This window comes from Pinus tabuliformis, chromosome 3_2 (genome assembly GCF_031772625.1).
Source record: "Pinus tabuliformis cultivar Carrire ecotype Pingquan chromosome 3_2, CPIR1, whole genome shotgun sequence".
NCBI lineage: Eukaryota > Viridiplantae > Streptophyta > Pinopsida > Pinales > Pinaceae > Pinus > Pinus tabuliformis.
Genome location: NC_142302.1, coordinates 750,883,597 through 750,905,363, shown reverse-complemented (window position 1 = coordinate 750,905,363; position 21,767 = coordinate 750,883,597).

Here is a 21,767-nt window from a genome sequence, read left to right as displayed (position 1 = left end):
AATAAAGAAGCTATGAAGAAGAAAGAGGAACAACTGCAGTTGTTGAAACAACAGGTTCTGGACCTAACAAACAATAAGACAAAGCTTCAAGAGCTTGACTTGAACCTATTAGGCTGAAGGAGGCCTTCCCCACCATATCTAGTGTTCCTATGGGAATGATATTATTTGTTTCAATTAAAAGCAGTTTTGAAAACAAACCATATCTAGGTTCTTCTACCTGCGCTTTTCTTGAAGTTTTTCGTGTGTGTGACTTTGATGAAAAAAGCTTACTTTGTGAGTTGTTTTTATATAATATGATGTGTGACTATGTCAGTACAAATATGGTGGCAACTATTTTCTCTTATATGGGGGATTTGCAGTTGCGAGCCTTCATTTCTTTTATGAGGAATCAAATTGAATGGCATTTGGCCATGAAGTCGACTGAAACTAATGAGGAAAGAGAAGTATTGTGGATTATGGAAGAACCCAAAATAATTGTTGAATTGAGATGTGAGTTCAAATTGTTCTTGAGTACCCTAGAAATTAGGGCAATTGGCCACTTACAAAAGTAGGATTGTGGGATTTTTCCTTAATCTTTATGCACAAATGAAAATTTGAGCACTAACAGGGTGCCTTAAGTGCACAAAATCCAATAGTGCTAGATTATAAGAAGGAGATCCTTTTGAGTTCTAGAATTTTGTGGTTGTTGTTACACAAGTACCAAAATATGCCCGGGTGGTGCAAACACTTGGAGCCTTCTGGATTGGGCTTAGGTTCAAATGTCCTCTGATTTGGTTACCAGTGGAGGAGTACCAGTCGCATTACCATTTGTGTGATTATGAAGAAGAGTCCTGGCTACGACAACTGATGGCCACTCAAGGATACAGGTATGTTGATGAAGACACTGTTGGTGATTATAGTTTTATGGAATTGCATGCGAGGTATAACAAGAGAAACTGAGGTTTTGCATGAGGACATGCAATTGCTTCAGTTGGGGGGAGATTTTGGGTGTAGTCTTTTTACCTATTTCTTATACTTTCTTTCCCTAGGTTTGACCCTTTTCCCTTCGACCAACAGAACTTTAAATGTTAACCACTTTTTTCCTTATTGTGAACAACATATTTTTCCAGCATGTTATTTTTCCATTTTTGCTTAATATAGTGATGCAATATTCCTTTTTATGGCTAACTAGGGTAAGCATTGGAGAAATATCTTGGATCCTCTCCTCTTTTTTCAGATGTTTCCCGCAAGAACGAGGTTGTGGAATGAACAACCGTGATGATCGATATAAGAGCAAGATGAAACAAATTGTTGTTACACTCTGCGTGTTATTGCAGATCTTGTTGTTACACCACGATGTTGTTACACCCCAGGTGCCATTACAAGGTTGTTGTTATCCAATGTTTTTGTTACATCCCAAACTGTTACTTGACCACAGGGTGTTGTTACACCAAAGTTGTCAAATTCGTGGGTACTATTCCACGCAATAGCTATTGGAAGTTATGAATTATATATTTAGAAAGTGACAGATCCAAGGGGTTATAATTTTAGCCGATGTATTTAAATATAATTTATATTTAGAAACTGGTTATAACAATTTCTATTTTATGATCAGCATGAGAATCGTGAGATTCCCATGACTGATCAATTCCTGATTTTGGGTATGTAATTTTTATAAGAGAAACTTAATCCCTCAAGCACAGGGGATGACATAGAGAGTATTGTTATTTTGATCATGTAACTTTTAATTACTCTTAATATCAAGACACTGTGGTGATGTTGTTGTTGTTTCCAAGATCAATTCTTAACTAATCTCATGTTCATTCCTGTGCCCTTGTTAGGGAGGAAGGGCCCTCCTCTTTAACGGGGAATAAAATGGTAGAGTAGTTGTATATTATTGTTTCTTTCTTTTATTATTTGTATGGTTTTTTGTTGTCACTGTATAATTTGTAGAATATATCTGTTTCAGTTCCAAATTTATGTTCTTTTGTTAGACATATTTGGTTGGCAGTATGGTAGTTGACTAGCTAGTGTAGTTATCATTACAATGTGTCACGTGCCTTTGCTTTGATAAATGTGAAGTGTGATTCCATTTATGTAGATTTTTTTTAATTTCTTCATGAATGATTAGTTTCTACAATTGATTCGGCAACATTCTTTCCTATTTTCTATTTTCACTCTTGGCTGTAGTGTATTGGCACAGATAGTGAAAACTCCATTGAAATAACAGACCTACCCTAGGTTGACAATTAAATGGTTACAGTCTTTGTCAATCAGGGTTGATTAAAACAACACTACAATCGTTCTGCAACTTTCCTTGTGTTTGTATAAACTGAAGAGGTCAGTGATCTATGTGGATGACTGTCTCCCTCCCCAAAATTTTATGTTTCCATTGTTGGCAAACTTGCACAATAGAATACATATTTATCATAGGTGGGGCACTTCTGAATTGTATCAAAAATTGTCTCACTATGATAGGCCATTAGATGCCCTTGTTGGGTAAGAAATGCACCAATAGCATAGTTGGAGGCATTTATCTCAATTTCAAATGGTTGTTGCAGGTATGGCAATGTGAGTATAGGTGAAGAAAAAAGGCGGTTCTTCAAATCGACAAACATGTTCTATTGGGACATGGACCAAGAAAACTTTTCTTTCACTCCGCCCTTGGTAACCTGACTCAAAGTCCAAGTGATAAGGGAGAATCCTAACACAAACCTCCGATAAAAATTCACAATGCCCGTAAAGCTATGAATCTCTGTTAGAGTGGTTGAGGCTAGCCAATATTGAATGACTTGTCTATTAGCCAGATCCACATGCATTGTAGGTTTTAACCCTGTACAAAAACTACCAGCAAATGAATTCTTCAAACAGAAAAATATACAATGGCGAGAACATAAAACAAATATACATAGAGATTTTTCCCTGGATCCCAAAACCAGGACTACCAGATTGATTTTATATTATATTCATTTCAATGTTACAATATATATATATATATATATATATATATATATATATATATATATATATATATATATATATATATATATATATATATATATATATATATATATATATATATATATATCTATATAGATATATATATATATATATATATATATATATATATATATATATATATATATATATATATATATATATATATCTATATAGATATATATATATATATATATATATCTATATAGATATATATATATATATATATATATATATATATATATATATATAGATATATGTAGATATATATTGAAGCATTCAAAAACCTCAATGCATTAAACCTAGATTAGAACATAATCATAGTTCCCTTGGCCGGATCTAGACAAAACCATGGGTAGGTCCGACCACCATATTTGGGTCTACCCCCCATCCTTGGGTCTGCATAAAAAAAAATCTCGGGGTGCTACCCTGGACCTCGTGTAAGGGGGCTACCACCCCCTTGCAAAGCCTCAGACAAGGGCATTGTCGCCCCCCTGTGACCCCTCCACTGCGTCTGGTGCAATGTACAACATCTGGAGCTAATCGTGGAAACAATATAACACATACCCAACATGTATGCCTTACTCATATATGATATAACCCAGACATTGGACTTGGCTCATGCCAAAGGTGCATCTCTCCAATTTGGTACATAGTTTGTGTTGTTGTGGGGTTTGAAGGACCTGTTGAATGTGTTGCAAGTGCTCTTCCGAACTCTTGTTGACGATGAGGATGTTGTCTAGATAAACGACCATGAATGAGTTGATGAAGTGCCAAAATATGTCATCCATTAGCCTCATAAAAGTTGCAGGGGCATTTTTCAACCTGAAATGCGTGACCAACCATTCAAAAATGCCTTCCATGGATTTGAAGGAAATCTTTGATACATATGTCGACTCTATTGGAACGTGGTGATAGCCAAACTTCAAATCAATCTTCCTAAAATACTTGGGCCCCTTGAGTTGGTCCAATAGGCCAAAAATCCATGGGGTTGGATACTTGTTCCTCACAGTGATTTTGTTTAGTGCTCGATAATCAATGCAGAATCTCAAGGTCCCATCCTTCTTATGTACAAGTACCATTATGGGAATTTTGAAGTCTAAAATGAGCCTCCTAAGAAAAATGTACAACTAAAATAAACTTTATAAGAACCAATAGGATTCAAGATGATGATTTCAACCATGGAGGATGATTCACCAGTTTTGGAGTAAAAAAATCAAAATATTAAAAAATAACAAAATAATAAAACTACTTTTTCAACTCGTATTTTTAACTTATCTCCCTAATATTTTACTCAAATTTTGGGTGGGAGTACTCATTGGATGCAAAATTTAATTCCTCATCCAAGGATTGCCATGTTGCATACTTTCAATGGACCCTCCTATAGGAAAAATGATAAATACATGAAAAAAACATGATTGCAATCACGTTTTTCATGTATTTCTCATTTTTCTTGTATCGCGGTCCATAGAAAATATGAAACATGGGTACTCCTTGGATGAGGAATCAAATTATGTATCCAATGAGTTTTGCTGCTCGAAATTTGAGTAAACCCATAGGGTGATAAGTTGAAAATACGAGTTGAAAAAATAGTTTTTTTCCCTCTAAAATTTGATGATCTAATGTAATCTTATTTTATTATTTCCACTATTATTTTATAATTTCCTTAGGAGGCCCATTTTATACCTCAAAATTACCCTAATGAATCGGGCTCCCACAAGGTGAGGAACTTGGTTGGATGTGCCCTTTTTGTAGCAACTCTTACATCTACCGCTTGATCTCTTCATTTTCCAGAATGGAGCGGTGGTATATTGACCCATTAGGTAGAGGTGCCTTGAGAGTTAAATTAATCGAATGTTTGACCTGATGGTGCAAGGGTACCCCTATGGGTGAGGAGAAGATGTCCCCATATTCCTCCACAACCTTATCCACCTACTTCTACCACATGGAGGAACCCTTCCCGGGGGCCATGGATGTGGCCATGATCTTCCCCTTACTTTGAGAGTGAATAAAAAAGAAAAATAATTTCCCGATCTAAGATGACCTTGCTGCATTGCTTGGCAAAGATCAAAGAGATTGCATTAAGAAAGGCTACTTTAGGTGTCTTGTATAAATTATTTCCCAAAGTAATAATAATAATGTGAGGCCTAGACTCACACATAGCTTGATGCTTCCACTACTATAATTGGCCTAATAATACATCACAAGCTTCAAGTGGAGCAACGTCACATATACATCATATGTGAAGGGCTTGAAGTTGTAGGGAAGGAAACACTGCTAGCAGACATGGAGATCTCATCCTTTGATGGAGCCACCTGATGGTGTTTGGTTGCAGGTGCGGTGTGGTTGACAGGACCAACCTCTTAAAAACTTCTATTGAGATGAGTTTATTTTCACTCTCGTTATTGACAATGAACTACAATCATGACCCCTTCTCCCACATCTATGAGTAGGAGAGTTTCTCCCATTCCTCTGGGTCTTTGGGCTTAATCATCTAGATCTTGGTGGTGGCAACAATGGTGTTAGGATCTACATGAATAATCTGCTTCCCTTTGTCACTTCCCTTGTGGGGTTCTAAGTCAGAACATGCATCTGACTCTAAAGCCTTCAGCTTGGCCATCAGTGACTTCTTGGCATGACAGTCACTTGTGTTGTGAGTGGGGCTCTTGTGGAACTCACACAACTTCCCCGTGTCCTCTTTCATATTCTTGGTGCTATTATTTTCCTACAACTCTGATGTGTTTTCCTGGGTCACCCTACTTTGGCTTTGTCCTTTGTTATGTGGTTTGGGGGCACCTTCTCCTTGCTTCAGATTCACAGATCCAAAGCCTCCCATCTTCTTTTTAAATTTTTGCTCAATCTTGACAGTGTATCAGTATGCGATGCTGCGTGAGGATATTTCCAAAAACTCCATATTGTCTTGCATGTATCTGTTTAAACAATCGTTGTTTTGGAGGAATTAAGAAATTTTGAAGAAAATTTAAAAGACTGGCAACAAGTGGGAGAAATGGTCATTGGAGTAGTTCAAAAATAACACCCGAGAAAAAGGAAGAAACTTCCAGAAGACTAGCATATGCAAAGAGACATTGGGAAGGAGCAGACATAGTCGAGCAGGGAAAGAGCAAGGAAAACCAAGGAATGGAGACAACTGAGCAAGGGAGAAGGCAGAGAGCTTGGGAAGGAACTAGAAATTCAGTTTGGCATGTAGAGAGAAGGAAGAAGAAGACAAAATGCGAAATGGAGAACAAAAAGGGGTGGTTGTTGATGTTGTTCCTCTTTTATTGCGGAGCTATGAGAACTTCTTTGTGTCTATCATTCCATAAGCTTGTATTAGGTCTTGTTAGAGTCTTGTATGTTGAGGAAGAGACCTTGATCCTGATGTAATGTATTCACCTTTCATATTAATAATGAAGATTGTTAATGGGATCATATTATGTCAGTTGCATGTTATTCTAGTTGTTTAAAGTTTTATATATCTGCATATTTAAGTAATCTCTCTGTTACAGCATGTATGGCTATGATATGACTTCCTTGCAGAATGATTCAATGTTCTCTACTCTTTATTCTCTAATATGATTCTCCCTGATACTAGATTTCAACCCTCATCTAACTAAGGTTACGGCATGCCTCGAGTGAGACTCCTTACCCAGTCTGGGTAAGGTGAAAAATGTTCTCATTGTGCTAGACTACAATGGAGCCTTTTTGTCCTATGTGCCTGAACTCGGGGTCTCGACCCAGTTACTATTTCTGCGCCAAAAAATGGTTCTGTTTCTGCGAACTGAAATTCAAAAAGGTGGTTTGGAATATGGTATCGAGGATCTTTAAGAAAGAACTGCAAAACTAGTGGGATGGGCAAGTGGACCATTTTATTTCTCAACAAGCTCAACTTCATTGGTGAACTAATGGGAAGCTAAAGAAGGACATAATATATTCCGATTCGGCTAGTGATCAGTATGAGATATTCTAGTTCAAATTCCCAAAAGAAATTTACAATTGGTTGTTGAGATTGCAGGTGAAAGGAAAGCCCAGTGGAAAAAACCCATCTTGCTGCACCTGGACTCAAGAGGATCTCACTGCGCTACATCATCTTGATATGGACCTGACGAGAGAGGCAAATTTCTGGGTACTGTTGAATTTCCACTACCTTGGGTCTAGGTTAGAGTCTTAAAATCACTAACACTACCCAACCAAGAATCTCAACCATAAACTACTTTGCACAGTGGAATAAAATAGCAGCAAATCACACAAGAACATAATATAGACAATATTTGACAATTTTTCAACCCAACTTCATTATATTAATCTAACTGATATAGTATAAGAGTCTAGGGCTCACATACCAAGGATAATGGCCCTCATACATCCACTAGTAGAAGATACAAACTTGGGCTTGGTGTCAATCCATCAACAACCAATCTACCCTCAACAAGATACTTTGGTCATCTAGTTGATGAAGTCAACTCTCTCACCTCCCCTCGTTCATACCTTGTACTTGCTTGTTCCTACAGCTTCTGATCTGCAGCTCCTACCTCTATCAATGCTCCAAGTCCATCTTGCCACTGAATCTCGGCTATCCAATATGCTCACTAGTTGATCATTCGTCCATCAACACATCAACACATCAAGACTCCTATCGATTTGTCACAACTCTGCTTGTGAAAAACTCTCAATTTTTCCACTACTCCTCCTCAGCTACTCAGGGACTTCCGCCCACCATGGTCTTCCTATGCTTCTCTGACGAAGACCAACATAGGGCACAGAGGGCTTCCACCTCATTGCAAGATGTCCATTCCCCATAATGAACATGATCTAAGAGGACTGTCCATATTTTGTTGTAGATGTCCTTCTCCGCACACAAGTCTCGGGCTCCAGAAACTGCTCCTAGTTGATCATACCCTTGAGCTTAACAAGTGCCTCTCTCGCAACTACCTTTGGCCATGAAGGTGTTTCTCACCGGGCTCCAACTTGGACACTATCACATTGTCCTCTAACAGACCATACCCAATCATGTCCACATTTAATCCACTCTCACGTTGCCCTCCAATAGTCCATGATGTAGCATCTTCACCTAGTTAGGTCATCCTCACACTTAACAGACCCTTACACATGGTTTCCCATAGAATTCACCAATCTTCCCTTTGTTCTGCAATAGAGGAGCTATTGCACAAATCTGGGCACGTCAATATGTCCTTCACCTAGGACAACATCAACTCATTATGAAATGGAACATATGCAACACTTTGTGTTGCTGTCCTCTTGCCTTCCAATATAATGTTCCTACTATCACCTTGGCTGCTTGGTAGGCTTCCAACAGTCCATGTGGGCTCCTCCAAACAACTCCTAAGGTCACCTTAAGCTTCCCATCAATTGATCCAAGCACTTGTCAATATCTTTGACCCAACACACATCAAATGTTTGCTCCAAGTCTGTTTCCCAATCCCTGTGAAAACTATCACTGGTTTAGGGCATATAACCATGAGTTCTACCCCTCCTCTTTGACTTCCATGGACTGCCCTATAAACGATCCAAGGTTGATCCTCAAACTAGGATCCAACACCTCAACATCACATCTTCGGCTCATTGTTTGAAGTCCACTCCTATACTCCCACCTAGCCCTTGTTAGGGCATCATTATAGTCCCAAATACAACCTTTAATTCTGCTCGGTTTAGATATATAGGAGTGCATCTTCCCTTTATTAGGTGACTGACCCTCTTTGCTGTAAGTCTAGCTAGTCTTTCCTTACCAGTACCTCAGTTTTCCCTAAACTACCTACGACCTACTACAAGAAGGCATTATAGGGTTGCGGAAACATAGTATGGGTCTGCCTCCCCTCATCTTGGCCCTCAAAAAAATCCCTGCCCTTGACCTACAAGAATAGAAATACAACCTCCTGAAATAGGCTTCAAACAACCCTATTCCTCCATGTTGATATGTTCTCCTTTGTTGTGGCTAGGGTAGAGAAATTCTCCTCTCCAATGAGTTGCTCACATATGTAAGTGTTGCACAAATGGATGATCAAAACAACATGCTATTCCCCTCTTTTTATAGTTTAAAGAGGGGCTCCAACAAATAGATGAAGAGACACATCTATTGACGAATTTTTACATCAAGCCTACATGACTTGAAAACCAATAATTCATTATCAACTTCAAAAATTCATTTCTCCACTTCTACAATTTAGAATTGGATGATTCTCAAAGCATTGGATTCTCATTTTTTCCCTCTATCTTCTCATTCCATCACATGTATAATTGTTCTTCCGAAATTAGGTGCAAAACCCCATACATAGGTTCCAATCCCACAAGTGGCCCTTGTGGCGCTTTTCTCTCCAAATCCTGAATCCTAAGGCTTGGAGTACCTCCCAAGCTACTAAAATCAACACTCCCTCTTAGTGAGGGAGGTACTTCCAAGACTAGGAAGTAACCAGCATCATCTGACGACGACACTAGCCCATCTTGCATCCATCACTGCAGCATACCCTGTAGAATGAATCCGGAAATTGTGATAGTTACTATGCCTCATCATATCCATACCTGAAGATCCCAAACCTCCATAGGGTTGCACCCTCTGAGGCTAGAATCCCTCTGATGCTACACGATCTCTAATAGCTCAATCTTGCAAGCACTCATCCTCCTAGATCAAATACCACTCGTGTCAATCCCACCAATCTCAGATATGAAATATCACGATACAGTGAAAAATCTAGCCTGCCAATCTGTAGTCCATCACATGAAGCCATCTCGATCAACCTAATCTTGTCCATGCCAAAGAAACCCTCAATTTTTCCCAGCCATCCATGACAAGTCAATAGAAGTCCATGATCATAAACATTACCTACAACAAACTGTTGTTCACTGGTCTCGCCACCAATCCACCAAAACTCCCAACCGATATCATTGCCAAGCCAGTAAATACCACATCTCCATGCCTTCAGCTGAACCCTTTGATCCATGATCTAGACACCAACAACTCCCTCTAAGTTGCTTCGTTTTGCACACTCTGATTCACTATCCCTCAAAGTAGTTCAACCTGATCTGATACCATGTTGAATTTCCACGACCTTGGGTCTAGGTGAGTCTTAAAATCAATGGCGCTACCAAACCAAGAATCTCAACGATAAACTACTTTGGACAGTGGAATAAAATAGCAGTAAATCACACATGAGCAAAATATAGACAATTTTTTACATTTTTTCAACCCAACTTCGTTCTATTAATCCAACTAATATAATATAATAGTCTAGGGCTCTCGTACTAAGGATAATGGCCCTCATACATCCACTAGTACAAGATACAAATTGGGGCTTAGTGTCAGTGCTTCGACGACCAATCTACCCTCAACAAGATACTCTAACCATCTGCCTGATGAAGTCGACTCTCTCATCTCCCCTCGGTCGTACCCTATACCTACCTGGTCCTGCGGCTCCCGATCTGCATCTCTTCCCTCTATCAATGCTCCAAGTCCATCTGGCTACTGAATCTCGGCTATCTAATCTACTCACTAGTTTATTTTTCATCCATTAACACATCAAGGCTCCTGTCGAGTTGTTCATAGCCTGAGTTGTGAACAACTCTCAATTCTCCCACTGCTACTCCTCAACTACTCAGGGACTTCCACCCACTATGGTCTTCCTACGTTGCTTCGATGAAGACCAACATAGCACATAGAGGGTTCCCACCTATCACTGCAAGATATCCATCTCCCATAATGAACACGAAGTAGGAGGATCTCCCATCTTCTATTATAGATGTCCTTCTACACACACAAGTCTCGGGCTCCACAAACTACTCCTGGTTGATCAGAAACTTGAGCTCAAAAACTACCTCTATCACAACTACCTTTGTCCCTCAAGGTGTTTCTCACCAAGCTCCAACTTGGACACTATCACATTGTCCTCCAACATACCATAAGTGCCAAATCATGTCCACATTTGGTCCACTCTTACGCTGCCCTCCAATAGTCCATGAGATACCAAGTACACATTGTAGCATCTTCACCTAGTTAGGTCATCCTCAGACTTAAGAGACCCTTACACATGGCTGCCCACAAACTCCACCAATCTGCACTTTTTTATGCAATAAAGGAGCTATTGCACAAATTTGGACACATCAATATGTCCTTCACCTAGGACACCATCAACTCATCATCCAAGGAAACATCTGCAACACTCCTTGTTGTTGTCCTCTTGCCTTCCAATATGATGTGCATGTTGTCACCTTGGTTTCTTAATAGGCTTCCAGTAGTCCACGCGGGCTCCTCCAAACAACTCCTAAGGTCTCCTCAAGCTGCCCATCAACTGATCCAAGCACTGGTCAACATATTAGAACCAACACACATCAAAATTTTGCTCCAACTCTGCTGCCCAATCACTATGGAAACTGTCATTGGTTTAGGACATCTAACCATGAGGTCTGCCCCTCCTCTTTGACTTCCATAGGCTTCCCTATAAATGATACAATACTAATCCTCAAATTAGGATCCAATACCTCAACAACACATCTCCAACTCATTGTTTGAGGTCCACTCCTACGCTGCCACCTAGGCCTGGTTAGGCCATCATTACAGTCCCAAATCCAACCTTTAATTCTACCCAATTTAGCTGTATAGGAGTGTGAATTCCATTTATTAGGTGACTAACCCTTTTTTTTGTAAGTCTAGGCAATCTTGCCCTTACCAGCACCTCGGTCTGGCCTAAACTGCCTACAACCTACTACAACAACACATTACGGGCTTGTGGCAGCCTAGTATGGGGCCCACCTCCCCTCAACTCGGCCCTCAAATAATCTCCCTACCCTTGGACTCCAAGAACAAAAGTACGACCTCCTGAAATATGCTTCAGATAACCCTATTCCTCCATGCTGATATGTTCTCCTTTTTTGTGGCTAGGGTAGAGAAATTATCCTCTCCAACGAGCTGCTCACATGTGTAAGTTTTGCACAAATGGATGATCAAAACAACATGCCATGCCCCTCTTTTTACAGTCTAAAGAGGGGCCCCAATAAATGAAGAGACACATCTATTGGCTAATTTTTACATCAAGCCTACATCACTTGAAAACCAATAATTATTTGTCAACTTCAAAAATTCATTTCTCCACTTCTACAATTCAGAACTGGACAATTCTTGAAGCGTTGAATTTTCCTTTCTGACATCTATCATCTTAGGCCATCAAATGTAGAAATGTTCTTCCAAAATTGGGTGCAAAACCCCATACTTGGGTTCCAATCCCACAAGTGACACTTGTGGTGCTTTTCTCTCCAAATCCAAAACCCTAAGGTTTGGATTACCTCCCAAGCTACAAAAATCAATAGGTACCAACCACACTAGAAGGGTATATCATTGAATTTCCAATAGAATCCATCAGTGTTTTTCAAAAATTGAAGTCATGTTCCAATCAGGGTTGCGAGGGAAGGTATTAAAAGAGGTTAACCTGTGGATCAAGGTCTTAATGATGGAATAGGGCTTCTTGGTGTTCCAGAACCCAAGCATGGCAGCATACACACCTAGTACTGGGGGAAGAACCTAAAGAGATGGATGCTACCAAACGAAGAACTATAAGACCGTCACAAGGATGGATGCAGATGAATCATGAAAGGCCATGGATCTAAGAGGACAAAGGAGAGTGAAGATAGTGGAGAAATTGTAGGAAAGGGCCATACAAACTATTAAAAGGAAAAATAAAGGATTGCACCAAGCAGGAGCGGTGTTGAGAGATCCAGAAGAAGGAGAAAGTATGGAAGGAATCTTAGTGGGAGGGTAAAAGAAAATCACAACCACAGTGGGTCTGGAAGTTGATAGGGACCCACACCCACTAGTGGAGATGGAGATGTTGGATGGAAAAGGTCCACTTAGGCTTGCATGGAAGCCTAGAATATGGCATGCATTTTGCTATAAGGAGATTTTTTAATGAAGATGATGCATCAATAGTTTGCCTCCCTTAGATAATGTCTCCCCCAACCTTCCCCCTGATACTCCACCACAATCTTGACAAGTTCTTATCTAAGTTAATCAAAACTATAATATTTAATAATGTGCATGTTAATTATAAATATAGTGCTAGTAGAAGTGTAAATAATAGCAGTGGTACAATTTTACAGGATCGGTACAACCCAAATTGAAAGGATTTGTGCTCTTAGCATAGACTCAGTCAAAAATTTCAAGATCATTCACTAGGTATCCTGAGTACTCTAGCAAGGGGAACGACGACATAGAATAACAATGGTATCTATGTGAGGCCATCTAGAGGGCCTGGCAAACACCGAATGATGTGAAGTTAATCGCATTTCAGACTACTCTCAAGGAAAGGGCCTTGAGATGATTCATAAAGTGGTAAAAATTACACCAGTACCCAATTGTGGATGATGTTAAAAGAGAATTTGTACAATAATTTAAACTTCCACAAACCAATCATAAAGGGTTGTCGAAGTTGTCGGAGATAAAACAATAGGAGGGAGAGTCTACATGGGAGCTAATGCAAAGATTTAAGGATACAATCAGTAAACTAAGTTACCTAATAGATCCAAATCACCAAAGGGACTGGTTTATCAAAGCACTATTGCCTCTCACCCGTACGCCATTGATCCAACAAAAAATTGATACACTACAATATGCCCTCAAGAAAGCAACTTCGATTGAAGTTATGGTAGGATACCCACACGAGTATCGGGGCGGGAGATACTACATGATCCGTCCATTTTGGGTGTCCAGCATCAAATTGCAAGTCTAACGGAGAAGTTGAAGGATTTGCAACAAGACCTCTTGGTGCGACCAAATAGATGGTGTAAAACCTGCTTAATGGAAGTTCATGTTGCTACAGAATGTCCAAGGTTGTGAGGTGCAAGTACCATGTCTACACCAGTAGGACCATATGGGTGTAATATCCCCTATCAGGAATATACCACAAACATAAGCAAACTCCAACTAGAGATGGACTGGGAGGGCATTTACCAGATATGTCGCCTCTAAAAAGAGGACGAGATCCAGAGGCTACCTGGCCCTTTCCAAACTCTATCTAAGAGTATAATAGAAACACACAAGTGGTATAATATCCAAGAATTCTCAAAGAGATAAAAATAACAATGATACGATTTATATCAAATAAACCATAAGCATATACACAAGAAATGCAGAGAGAATGCTAAGCCATTTTATTATACTGAGTAATAAAATGAGTACAGGAGGTGATCAAGAAGATGGCATCTCTACTTGCACTAGGAAAGTGAAGAAATATACTCAGAATAGTGAAGGAATGGCCCTCTTTGATCTACGTCCAAGCTACTAGGAAACTGTTTTGCTACTGCAGCTGCTAGAAATCAAATGAGGATTTGGGGCTGCTCCCCTCCTCAGAAAAGGCTGAAACTCCAGAATCAGACTCTACTCAAGAATCCCAGAAAAACCTAGAAAGCTTTCCTAGAATGGCCAACCCCCGAAAATCACCCCCTTGGGGTTCTGCGTAGTTTCTCACTGCTCTGCGCTGCCACTGAATAGAACCCTCCGAAACTCAGCCCAGAACTCTGCCAAACTCCTCCAATATGCAAGAGTTGTTCTCTTGCTCAATCCCTTGGCTCAAATCCTCCACAAACCCTCAATCCAGACTGCTCCCAAAAAGAACTGTGTCCCTCTCCCAGTGTTGCGCAATCCTCCAGAACATTGATAAAACCACTACTGAAATGCCGACGAAAATACCTTGCCCGAGTAGGCACTTGAAGTCCCCCAGGGCTAAGAGTGATATCTCCGAACGGAGACACTCAATGCACTAACAGTGATGCAGACTAGCTAAACAGCTAGCGTGCTCTAAGCCAAAATGACTATCACAAATGCACATAACCAAATGATCAAAATGAGGGGGCTCCTCTCTCTTTTATAGCTTCTACCTCTCTCAATCCCAATGCTCACCTTCTCCTGCGTGATTCCCCTTTTGCCGCATGTTCCTCCCCTCCTACAAAATCCCTCCATGTGTCTGCGTGGGCTCCATTTCCGCGTTCCTCTTTTGACCCCCTTGGCTCTCCCTTTAAGTCACAATGTTGTGCTACTAGGAAGTGACTTTTATTCTAAAAGTGATTTATGTCCCCCTTTCTCACTTTTTTTTATTTACAAAATAATTATAGAAGGCAAAATTTGGCAAAATCGAATATTCCAATTAGCTGGGGCGAATTAGGAATATTACAGTGTCCCCCGGAAAAATGTTGCTTCTCCTCAAGCAATTGAAGTGATGGATGTTGTAATATCTTCTCATTCTCCCAAGTGGCATCCTCATCTGGCAAATTCTTCCACCTCACCAAGAATTCCTGAACCGTCCTACTCCGTAGCTGCATCTCCCTGGCATCAATGATAGCCTCCGACTACAATACCAAATGCCCCTCATCATCCATAGGTGGTAGCTCATATGTCACTGTTACCTGCTGCCCCAATGCCTTTTTCAAGCATGATACATGAAAAATGTTATGAATCTTGCTGCCTTGGGGCAACTCCAACTCATATGAAACCTGTCCAATCCTGCGTATCACCTTGTATGGCCCATAAAAGCGAGGCTTGAGCTTTTTATCCCCTGTCTGCTTCAGTGACGACTGTTGGTATGGCTGTAATCATAGGTAGACCATGTCCCCCACCTCGAACTGCCTCTCTACCCGACCCCTGTCGGCATATAGCTTCTGTTGGTTCTGCGCTGTAGCCATGTTATCCATGAGAGCTCGGAGGATATCCTGACTCTCTTGGATCCAAATCCTGGCTCTAGGAGCCCTGCTGTCACCAAACATCATGTCAACAAAAGATAAAGGATGATACCCATATAAGGCATAGAATGGTGACATACCAATGGATATGTGATGTGAAGTATTGTAGCAATACTCCCCCAGATGCAGCCACTTCAGCCATGCTCGCTGCTGCCCACTAACATAGTTATGCAAGTAGCCCTCCAGCCACTTGTTAACTATCTCTGTCTGCCCATCCGTCTGTGGGTGATAACTGGTACTCGTAGTCAACTCCGTCCCCACCAACCGGAAAAGCTCCTGCCAAAACCCACCCATGAAATGGTTGTCGCTGTCACTGACGATGGTCTTAGGAAGACCATGTAGCCTGAAGATCTCCCTGAAGAACAGCTTGGCCACCTATGCTGCTGTGTAGTGTGCGGATATGGCACAGAAATGCATGTACTTTGTCAGTCGGTCAATGACGACAAAGATACAATCCTTGCCCTATACCGTGGGCAATCCTATGATGAAGTCCATCGAAATGCCCTCCCATTTCCCCTCTGGAATGGGTAGCGGCTGCAATAAACTCGCAGGATGGCTCATCTCTCCCTTGTTCCATTGGCAAACATCGCACTCCCTGATATACCGAAGTACATCCTCCTTGAGGCCCTTCCAAGAGAACCTCTCTCTAATGGCCCCGTAGGTTTTGGTAAACCCTTGATGGCTGCCAATGGTGAATCATGTAATGCCTGGAGTAGCTTCTTCTTGCGCTGAGACCCCTCAGTCAAGAAGATCCGATCCCTGTAATAGATGATCTCATCGATCACCCTGAACCTGTCATCTGCCACCTACCCGTCCAGAATCTCACATGAAAATCTGTCCTTGGAGTACTCTACTAAGAGTCGAGCCCTCCAGTCTGTATCCAAGTTCATAAGAGACAATGTGGCTGGTCTACGTGAAAGGGCATCTACAACCACATTGTTCTTACCGTTGACATACTCAATGTCAAAGTCATAAGCTTGGATTTTACTGATCCACTTCTGCTGCCTCTCTTGCAACTGCTTCTTCTCCAAAAATAACTTGAGGCAGTTGTGATCAGTCCTCTCCCTGAACCTGTTCCCACCAAATACTGCTGATACTTAGCCAATGCATGCATGATAGCTAGCATCTCCTTATCGTATATAGAATACAACCTCTCGTGCAGAATGAGCTTCTAGATCTCAAAGGCTATAGGGTGACCTCCCTGCACCAATACTGCGCTGATCCCCTCTCCTGACGCATCACACTCCAAAACAAATGGCTACGTAAAATTTGGCAATGCAAGCACTGGGCAGCTGTTCATAACCTCCTTGAGCCTGTCAAAGGCTCGTTGCGCTATATCCGACCAACTCAATGCCCCCTTCCTTATCAAATCTGTCAGGGATGTAGCAAGTTGTGAGAAACCTTTGACGAACTTCCGGTAGTAAGTACAAATTCCAATGAATCCTCAAAGTTTCGTCATGTTTCTCAGCTCCGACCAATCTCTGATGGCCCTAATCTTCTCCTCGTGGACCCTCACTCCATCCACTCCAATGATGTGTCCCAAGTATAACATCTCCGTCAACTCAAACTCACATTTGGAGAGCTTGGCATAGAACTGCTGCTCCTCCAAGATGCATAATACTGTCTCAATATGTTGGAGATGCTCCTCTCACATCCTGCTGTAAATGAGTATATCATCAAAGAACACCAACACAAACTTCCTCAAGTGACTATGGAAGATGTGATTCATGCAAGACTGGAATGTAGCTAGTGCATTGGTTAGCCCGAAGGGCATCACCAAAAACTCAAAGTGCCCATAGTGACATCTGAAGGCGGTCTTGGGAATGTCCTACTCCCTCATGTGAATCTAATGGTACCCTGATCTCAAATCAATCTTTGAAAAGAATCGTGCTCCTCTCAACTCATCCATTAACTCATCTATCCTGGGTATGGGGTACCTGTTCTTCAATTTCCTCTTGTTCAGGGCCCTGTAGTCAATGCACATCCTCAATCTAACGTCCTTATTCTTCACCAACACCACAAAATAAGCAAAAGGACTTGTGCTTGGTTGGATGTGCCCAAGAGCCAACAACTCCTAAATGGCCCACTCTATCTCATCCCGATAGGCCTTGGGATGCCTATAGGGGGTAGTAATCACTGCCTATATGCCCTACTCAAGCTCAATAGTGTGCTCAAACCCCCGGTCCGGCGGTTGACCCGATGGAATCTCCCCAAATACTATGACATACCGGTCAAGGATGGACTGTATCTCCAGGTGCACTGTCTGCCCTGTAGTCCCTGCCTCCAATGCACGCAACTCTACTTCCCACTCTATGTCTCCCTTCTGGAAGACTGCCTCCATCCGATGAGCCGAAATAGTCTAAGGCGGATACGTATGTTTTCCTCATATCTTCTCATGCCTCCCTGTCTTCTCATCATCCCACTCCATCTCTAGGGTCTTCCAATCCGTCGTGACCTTCCCTAGAGTGATGAGCCATTGAACACCCAGTATCATGTTGGTGTCTGGAATATCGACCACGAAAAAGTGGTTAGTCAATTTGTAGGTACCCATCGTCACTGAAAGCTCTAGAACATATCGAGCACATGTCATGGTCTGATCTCCTGGGACCAAGACTGAAAACCCATCGAAGCTCTCTGTTTGTATGCCTCTCCACTCAACCATTTGTGCATCGATGAAGTTGTGGGTCACCCCACTGTCAACCAAAACTGACACTCACTGGCCACGTATCGTCCCTCATACGCGTAGCGTCAAATACTTGGGAACTCCTCGCAATGCAGCAAGGGCCCCTCTGGTGGGTGCAAATGATGCACCACCTGCTGCTGGTGGTGGAGGTGGTAATGGTCCCTGTCCATCATGGTTGTCTCCTGCCTCCACACCATCCTCGTCATCCTCTTCTCCACTAATCTTGGAGAAAACCTCCATGAAATGTGCCTTGCCAGCAGCACATCTATTTCCTGGTGCCCATGGCTCCTGACATGTGAAACACAACCGCTTCTTCTTCAGCTCCCTCTTGGCATCATCATCAAGCTGTACTCGTCCTCGATTCCCCTTTGGAGGTGGAATCCTCACGTCCTTCCCCTTAGACTGGAAATTTTGTCTCTGGGGGTAAGGTGTCCGGGTCCTGGGTAAGACATCCTGTAAGTCCCGGGTCCTGCTGATAGCGTCCTGGAGTGTGGCTGGTCTAGTGGATCAGACTAGACCCCGAAGTGGCTCTGCTAACCCCTCAACATACATATAGACCCTCCGTGCTGTGGATAGGTCTGGCACCATCATGGAGACCCTCAAGAAATCTGCAATGTAGGTCTCTAGGCTCCCTGTCTGTTTGAGCCTCGTTAGCTCAACAAAATGCTGCTCTAGATCCCTTCAGTCAAATCACTCCATCAATCTCTTGGTAAACTCAGCATATGTCATCACTGTAGAGTGCCCAAGTGTAACCATCCCATGAAACCACCAATCCTGGGACTCACCATCTAAATGCAATGTTGCCACCTTGATGGCCTCTGTCTCCGACATCTGGTTAAGCTGGAAATAAATGTCCAACTTCTCCACCCAAGACCTTGCCGAACTGCTTGATGAACCATCAAACGTAGGCAAGTGGAATCTACTCACTGCACGGTGGGTGTCCCCATCATGGTAATACCGGTACCCTCTGTGATGTTTGCGGGGTCTACTATCCCGCTAGAGCTGAACAAAATCTCTGATCGAGAGGGCTTCCCTAAACTCCTGCCCATAGGCTTGGTACTCTACAAAATAATTGCCCATATGTCCGGGCTCTGCCTCCTGTTGGGCTACCCCGTGTCAGATCCCAAGAAAGTGGGCATGGTAGAGCATGTAGGGGCATGTGAGGCCGCCTTCTGCATAGTATCACGCTGCTCTGGCAAATGGTGGGATGCGCCCGATCCCTCACCAACCTGGAAAACCCATGGGATCTCACAATGTCTGGCCTCTACTGCCGTGAATCTCTGCCCCATCACCTCAATCTGTCTTGACAAATCCTACACTGATTTGAGGAGCATATCTACAAATCTCTTCCCGTCATCATCTGCCATCAAAGCCTCCCATTATGCATCTACCACAGGCTCCTTCTATTCTGCATCTACCACAGGCTCCCCTGTTCTGCATCCACCAACGGAACACAGTCTCCCTCTCCGTAGGTGTTCTCCAACCTATGCCCAGTGTCTCCGTACCTCCGACCGCTGTAACAGATATAGGGTTTTTCCCCTAGTGTCATAGATTGCTAGCTCCACAGACTGAGCCAGATCTATGCTCTGATACCACTGTAATATCCCCTATCAGGAATATACCACAAACACAAGCAAACTCCAACTAGAGATGGACTGGGAGGGAATTTACCAGATATGTCGCCTTGAAAAAGAGGACGAGATGCGGAGGCTACCTGGCCCTTTCCAAACTCTGTCTAAGAGTATAATAGAAAGACACAAGTCATATAATCGCTGAGAATGCTCAAAGAGATACAAATAACAATGATAAGATATATATCAAATAAACTATAAGCAGATACACAAGAAATGCAGAGAGAATGCTAAGCCATTTTATTATACTGAGTAATAAAATGAGTACAGGAGGTGATCAAGAAGATGGCACCTCTACTTGCACTAGGCAAGTGAAGAAATATACTCAGAATAGCGAAGGAATGGCCCTCTTTGATCTGCGTCCAAGCTGCTGGGAAACTGTTATGTTGCTACTGCTGCTAGAAATCAAATGAGGATTTTGGGCTTCTTCCCTCCTTAGAAAAGGCTGAAACTCTGGAATCGGACTCTACTCAAGAAACCCAGAAAAATCCAAAAAGCTTTCCTGGAATGGCCGACCCCCGAAAATCACCCCCTTGGGGTTTTGCGCAGTTCCTCACTGCTCTATGCTGCCACTGAATAGAACCCTCTGAAACTCAACCCAGAACTCTGCCAAACTCCTCCAATATGCAAGAGCTATTATCTTGCTCAATCCCTTGGCTCAAATCCTCCACAAACCCTCAATCCAGACTGCTCCCAAAAAGAACTGTGTCCCTCTCCCAGTGCTGCGCAATCCTCCAGAACACTAATAAAACCACTACTGAAATGCAAACAAAAATACCTTGCCTGAGCAAGGACTCGAAGTCCCCCAGGGCTAAGGGTGAGATCTCCGAACGAAGACACTCAATGCACTAAACAGTGTTGCAGACTAGCTAAAGAGCCAGCGTGCTCTAAGCCAAAACGACTATCACAAATTCACATAACCGAATGATCAAAATGAGGGGGCTCCTCTCTCTTTTATAGCTTCTGCCTCTCTCAATCCCAATGCTCACCTTCTCCTGCGTGATTCCCCTTTTTCCACCTGTTCCTCCCCTACTACGCAGTCCCTCCATGTGTCTATGTGGGCTCCATTTCTGCGTCCCCCTTTTGACCCCCCTTGGCTCTCCCTTTAAGTCACAACGTTGTGCTACTAGGAAGACAATTTTATTCTAAAAGTGAGTTATGTCCCCCTTTCTCACTTTTTTTTATTTACAAAATAACTATAGAAGGAAAAATTTGGCAAAATCGAATATTCCAATTAGTTGGAGCTAATTAGGAATATTACAATGGGCCTACACCCGTAGGAGAAGTTTCGCAAATAGGATCACAATGTTTATATCCTGGGTGCAACCAAGTATAGTACTATGAGGTATACAAGGGGTATGGACACCCCCCTCATCTGTGCCCAATACTGAAAAAATATTCCAATGTTCCAAATGAAAATTACTATGAATTATGTGCTTCAACAACTCAACACACCGACCACTGACTTCCCCTTAGGTCTCGGCACAATTTCTCACATGTCATTCTTCAATATGTACTAATGGTGTCCTTCCAACCTTGTTGGCCTACTTCCTCCTTATACTTAGATGCCTCTGAATCATTGATGTGACTCATCAATGCTTTATAGTCATAGAACTTCTTAGGATGTTTGCTTTTCCTAAAATTTCCTCAGAGATATACATGCCCCTCTTCATGTTATAATTTAGTTCGAAGCCAGGATGACCTGTTCTTTTATTCTACAACAACGAACCTAAGTCAGTCCACTA